Here is a 7,102-nt window from a genome sequence, read left to right as displayed (position 1 = left end):
TACATTCGTTTTCCATCTTTTAAATATTAAATATCTAGCTGCAATAATTGTCATATTGATTAGTTTATGTTGTGGGTGTAACTTCCCCTTGTCTTTCCTTAGGAACACATTATAAGTCAAAGAGAATTCTAATGGAAAGATCTTAAGGGAGTTCTTCAACCAATATTCTAGTTTCATCCAGAATTGACCTACTCTAGGACAGTTCCATATCATATGAACAAGGTCAGCTGCGGGTTTCGAACATTTTGGACATTTATTAAAATCTAAATTTCCGCATCTGAGACCTTTTTCTGGGGTAAAGTATGCCCTATAAAGGAGTTTCACATGTGACTCCCTCCAGGTAGAAGATAGTGTAATTTGTGCTATTCTGGTAAACGAACCCTGCACAAGCTGTGGATTAATGTTTCCATCATGTGCTAAGGTGTTCCACTCTGTTGAAAGTTTCTCCAAATTCAATCGGCCCTTAAGGGAGATAAGTAACTGGTAACATGGAGTGATAGACAAGTGTCCCTTTTCCACCATGTTTAACCACCCTTCAAGATTCCCCCACGACCAGGGTCTATTTACTTCCTTCCGTAACTCTTCTACAAAGTGTCTAGCCTGTAGGTACGCAAAGAATTCTTTATTTAGCAGATTGAATTCTTGTTTTAATGACTCAAAAGTTTTCACACACTGGTTCTCATTATCAATGAATTGAATAACCCTGCCCAGGCCTAAACTGTGCCATCTTAGGAACACTGCTGAGTGTATACCTGCTAGAAATTGAGGATTACCTACAAATGAAAGGAACTTTGACACTCTACAGTCCAGGTCCATGAGTTTACCCATTTTCCACCAGCTCTGTATAGGATTATATATAGTTTTAAACCCTTTCAGCTCTTGAGGTATTGATTTTAATTTACAATGTGTCAAAGCCGTTGGTAGAAATGGGTAACAAATACTATTTTCTAGTTCGTTATTTGTAACATAGTCCTTAGACAGGAACCAATCTGCTACTATGCGTGCTAAAAAAACATAGTTATAAAGACGCAGATCTGGGAGTGCAAAGCCCCCATAACTTCGAGGTAGCTGTATCTTAGAGAGAGCAATTCTTGGGACCTTGCCTTGCCATATAAAGTTTCTCAACAGAGTATTCAGTGTCCGAATATCCTTCCCCTTGAGTATAATTGGAACATTCTGTAGAATGTACAGCAATTTTGGCAATAAAACCATTTTAAATAGGGCTACCCGACCTGAGATAGATAGGGGGAGGTTTTGCCAATTTTTCAATTTCTGCTTGATATCTAGAAGTATTGGAGGAATATTAAAATCGTAGAGATTTTCTATGTTCGAAGGTACTAAGACGCCCAAGTATTTGAATGAGTCAGAGACTATTTTAAAAGGTATGTTTAAAGACGCGTCACTTTTCTTCCTTAACCAGAGAAATTCCGATTTTGAGTTATTTATTTTATATCCTGAAAAGGATCCAAATTGGCTGATAATGGATAATAATATTGGGAGGTTTTTTTTGATATTAGATAAATATAAGAGAATATCATCGGCATATAAGGCAATTTTAAGCTCCTTTCTTCGAATTTTTATGCCTTCTAACTGATGTCTAACTGCAATTGCCAGAGGTTCTATTGAGAGATCAAAAAGCAGGGGAGAAAGAGGACATCCCTGGCGTGTTCCCCTCTCCAGCGTGATTTCTGGGGAGAGTATACTATTAACTAACAACCTTGTATGAGGTTTATTATAGAGATTCCTTATAAATTGAGAAAATTTACCTTCAAAACCAAATTTGGACAGAGAATTAATTATATGATCATAATGTATAGAATCAAATGCTTTTTCAGCATCTATTGAAATAACTGCCATGTCGGGGGTGTCCCCTTCCTCCTCCCGCCCCTGTGAAAAATAATCCACAAGTAACAAAATCTCTCTTATCTTTGCAGATGAGTTGCGGTTAGAGAGAAATCCTGCTTGATCGGTATGAATAATAGAGTTTAATAAAGGTTGTAGCCTATCTGCTAACACAGAGGTTAAGATTTTATAATCTGTGTTCAAGAGAGCTATAGGTCTGTAAGAACCTTTCAGACTAGGATCTTTCCCCTGCTTAGGTATTAAGGTTGTATTTGAAGCCGAAAAGGAGGATGGAATTTGAACCCCGTCAATATAGATGGCATTGTACACTTTGCAAAGACTCGGTACTATCACTGGGGAGAGAATTTTGTAGAATTCGTTTGGTAGCGCATCTGGACCCGGTGTCTTATCCAGTGCAAGTTTAAAAATAGCTCTCTCAATTTCAGATTCACGAATAGGGGTATTTAAATTTTCCCTATCTTCTATTGTAATAGTTGGGAGAATCAAATTACTCCAAAATTGATCAGATTGACTCTTATCTGATTTTCTTAATGTATAAATGTCTTGGTAATATTTTGTAAAATTCATCAAGATCTCTTCGGTCGTAGTAAGTGTTTCCCCCTCACTCTGAATTGATTCAATCGTCGTCGAGCCTTTCGCTCCTTTAACTAACTTAGTTAAAAGTTTCCCTGATTTGTTGCCAAATCTATAGAACTTAGCTTGGGTTTTTATATCTTTTTGAGTTGTTTGATGAATAAGGTAAGTATCTCTCTCTTTCTTAGCTCTTGTGTATCTTAACCAATTTACCTGCGTTTTTGCTAACAAATATTGATTGTACGAGTTAGACAATGACCTAAGCATTTCTTTCTCTCTAGCTTTAAGTTTTTTGACTATATTGGAGCTAAATGATATTATTTCCCCTCTTAAGACTGCTTTCGCCGCCTCCCAAAATATCACCGGGCGGTCTAGATACTCAGAATTAAGTTCTGCGTATTCTTCGAATTTAAGTTTGAGCCAATTTTTAAATTTTAAATCTTTTGATAAGTAGGTTGGGAAGTAAAAACGCGACTGCCTAGTCCTCACCTCAAGCTGTTGAATTTGGAGAGAAATAGGACCATGGTCCGAAAGAGATATCGGTAGAATTTCTGCCTTAACTTTCAATTTAAGCAACCTATCATCCATAAGAAATAAGTCAATTCTGGAGAGTGACTTGTGTGCCTTAGAGAGGCACGTAAAGTCTCTAACATCAGGGTTTTGTAATCTCCATATGTCTTTTACAGCCAAATTCTGAGTGATATTTTTAATAATCTTAGTTTCCAATTTATCTTTTTTGTTTTTCCTCTGTTTCGAATCAGCTCTTAGCCTGTCTAAAGGATATTGTGGGGTCATGTTAAAATCTCCCCCACAAATCAGGTATCCTTCCTGAAAAAACATTATTTTGGTTTGTAAGGAATCCCAGAATATTGAATCTATCACATTAGGAGCGTAAACATTACACAGTGTATATATTATTTTTGCCACTCTGATTTTCAGCATAATAAAACGTCCTTCGGGATCTATTTTAACACTTAAAACTTGCAGACCATTTACCATAATCTTTTTTCCAAGTAAAATAGCCACCCCTCTTTTTCTATCTACACTTGGAGATGCATATACCTCCCTCACCCATGATGATTTTAATTTCAAAACTTCATCAATTTTCAAGTGTGTTTCCTGAAGGAATGCAATATCGGTGTTTATCTTTCTTAGCTGATTTAATATTGCTTTTCTTTTAATGGGGGATGTCAGGCCTCCAATATTCCACGAAACAAATTTAATACTATCTAGCCCTTGCATATTTGGAATTTGAGCCTACCAATATCAGTGGAGTGAGAGGGGGGATGGAGAGAGAGGAGGACGAAGAGAAAAAAAAAAGAAAAAAAAAAAAAAAAAAAAGGGGGGGGGGGAGAGGGGAAGGAGGGGAGGGACACAAGATTGCCCCATAACCCATACTCTACCATGTTTGGGAGCCATTCAACTAGGCAGGGAGATTAAGTTTAGCTAAGAGTTCCCTTGCATCTTTGGGGGATTCAGCAAAATAAATTTCATCCTTGATCCAGACTTTGAGTCTCGCAGGATAGATTAAGGTAGCTCGATTACCTAAATTAATGAGCTTAGTGCAAATTGGCGAGAGCTCCCTTCTCTTTATTGCTGTTTCCGTGGAAAAATCCTGAAACAGGAGAATATTTGAACTGCCCATGACAACAGGCTGGTTTTTACGATAATATTCAAAAATAGTAGTTTTGTCCTGAAAATTTAAAACTTTAACTATGACTGGTCTAGGTCTAACATTCCCTGTACTGTCCAGGGGAGGTCTGCCTAATCTATGTATTCTTTCAATAACAATTTTAGGGTATGTTTGTGGAATTTTAAGTAACTGTACTAATGTCTCAGAGACAAACTTATTCAGATCTTCATATTGCTTCCCTTCTGGGACCCCTATGATTCTGAAGTTGTTCCTTCTGGAACGATTTTCTAACTCCTCTAGTTTAGACTGAATTTTCCCCAACTTAGAGTCGGCAGTGTCCAGCTTGGAACTATGTATTGTGCTAAGATCTTCTAGATCCGAGACTCTCTGTTCGACTTCTTGCACCCTGTTTGAGAATTGTTTGAGTTCTTGGGTGAGGGACATAATGTCTTGTTTGATCTCCAATCTCAAGGTCTCGAATTTTGGAGCTAGGGCCTCGGAGATACTATCTACTAAAGCTTGAGTGTTTAGTGGCTCAGCTGAATGTGCATCTATAGGGGTATCAGTTATATTTTTAGCTCTCCTATCTTTCTGTTTATTTGTCATACTTGGAGACAGGGATTTGCCGTGACTATTAAGAAACTTATCCATGTGCTGTGTACTAAAGTGAGGAAATTAGTGATTAATTAATAACTCGTGTGAAGAAAAAGTGAGGAGAGAGAGGGGGGGGGAGAAAGAGAAAAAAAAAAAAAAAAAAAAAAAAAAAAAAGGGGGGGGGGAGGAAAGGAGTACGAGGAAGTGTGGGTATTCAGTGAGTTGGTTGAATGATTAGTGACTAATGTGGGAAAAGGAAAGGGGAGAAAAAAAAAAAAAAAAAAAAAAAAAAAAAAACCCCGGGGGGGGGGGGGGGGGTGAAGGGGGGGGGGGAATAAAAAGTGAATGTGCTAAGTGGGGTGTTCAGTGATTAAGGTGAGGGAAAAGGAGTTAAAAAAAGAGAAAAAAAGGAAAAAAGGAGGGGGTGAAGGGAGACAAAGTGTTGATTAAGTGAATTCAATTAAGAATCCCTGTCTCCTAAGCAAGGGGGAACGGAAAAAAAAAACAAATAAATAAATAGATAAGTAAGAAGAGCCCGCTTTATCTGTCTACAATCAACCAGGTGGTACGCGCTAACCCTTAACTAGGATAAACCTCAGTGATCCAGGTGGCTAATCTGAGGGCACCCTAAACCTTTTAATTAATTTAAACAATACCCCTCTTTCAGGCGAGTTTAGTTTTGAATACTATTTTTTTTTTTTTTTCTCTTTTTTTTTTAGGAGTTTCCCAGCTCTCAAGGAGTTACAGTATAATCAGTTTACACAGTTATATTCACAATCTTCTATAATACAGAAAGTCTAGAATAACATTTCTTGTGATTAACCTGCAGAAACGTACCCTTGTGAAGAGTGGGCTATGATTAACAAAATTACAAAGTCAGTTAGTTATTTTTGTACATCCTAGCCCTTCCTCCCTTACTTAATTATCCATGATGTGTCTCAGTGCTTTGAGCAATCTCCCCTTTAATATGAACCATAAAGATAAATTAGTGCAGATGCTCAATGGTTCAGCAGTTATATAATAGGGTTGTTCAGAGTAAATCTATAACCAAATGAGTGTAATCTAAGGAACTCTGAGTATTGTAGTGTGTGTAGAGAAGGCTCCTTACAAAAACCTTTTACCTAAACACTAACATATCATGTTAACTATCCAAAGCCTCTAACAGAAAAAAGAAACAGTCCTACTGTAATACCAGTCCCCGTTTATAATATAGAAAGTAATGTGATTGCCTAGAGTGTCTGATAATACTAGAGCTTAAACCAGACAGTTACAAACATATTTTTATAAACATTCCTAGGTCCTAATCAACAGAGATCTCCATAGTTGTTAGGCTGGAACCTGATTGCTTTTTATGCCACTTTAAGGCAGAGGACGCAAAAAAAGTCAAATAATCAAAAAATCAAAAAAAGAGTCAAAGTTGAACCCCTGCATACACAACTTCTAATAGAATACTTCAGCCTAACACTTTTTCAGCTAACTGATTAAAGTCCAGGTATCCTGTCCTTCGTCTCTTTCCTTTTTTTCCCCCAATTACAAGCTTTGTTTAACTACCCTTACACAGGGAGTAATTGACCGGGGAAGGGGTCACTGTTCAAGTAACTAAAGACGGGAAGAAAGTTATTACTCCACAGCAAACCAAGAAAAAACCTTTAAGGCAGAGATGAAGGGGAGAAAAATCAGTCTAGCCAGCGGTACTTTACCAGTCCTTATTGACAGCTGTGAAGTGGAAATCCAGACGGCGTCTCTCCGTGACTACCCCTCTCTCGCAGCATCGGTGGGAGGGGGGAATCCGGAGAAGCTAGCCCCGTTGTTAGTTGTCACTGAGGTATGTACGCTTGGTAAAAAGAACTCCACACCGATACTCCAGGAGCAGCCCAGCAAGCACTTTCGTACCTCACCCCTCGCGCAGCACCGGTGGGAGGGGGGGGTAGGGTTGTTAAACACTGTAGCCGTGTGAAGCGCTGTGACTCTGAGGATCTCGGCCGTGCACACCGAACCAGCTTTGCAACAGAAATCTCTGACTCCAACCTCCACACCACGGGTATAGAGATTTTCAACAGGCAGCGTATCGTGTCACGCCCCGCACGAATTCAGCGTCAGGGAACCCCTCCTGGGGCAGGCGGCAGTTCTGAACAGCGGGGCACCGCGTCCCTCTTCACTGGCAGACCTTCCCCGCCGGTTGAGTGAGATGTCCAAGCGGGAACCCCCACTAAGTAGGGAGATCTTTCCCTGTGATTACCCAGCAGGGAAAAGAGTATGCGGTGTACTTTATCTCAGGTCCCCATTTCAAGTTTCAGCAGTTTTTATTTACACCATTAAAGGAATGAATCCTTCCCAAGGTGGTAGCATACAGCTCAGGTGCGGTGTTATAGCACCATAGAAGTCCCAGTAGCAATCTATTCAGCTTTCCAAGCAAACCACGGTCTGGGGTTTTAGGCA

Source organism: Bombina bombina, chromosome 1, assembly GCF_027579735.1.
Source record: "Bombina bombina isolate aBomBom1 chromosome 1, aBomBom1.pri, whole genome shotgun sequence".
NCBI classification, from domain to species: domain Eukaryota; kingdom Metazoa; phylum Chordata; class Amphibia; order Anura; family Bombinatoridae; genus Bombina; species Bombina bombina.
This window is presented reverse-complemented; position numbering follows the sequence as displayed.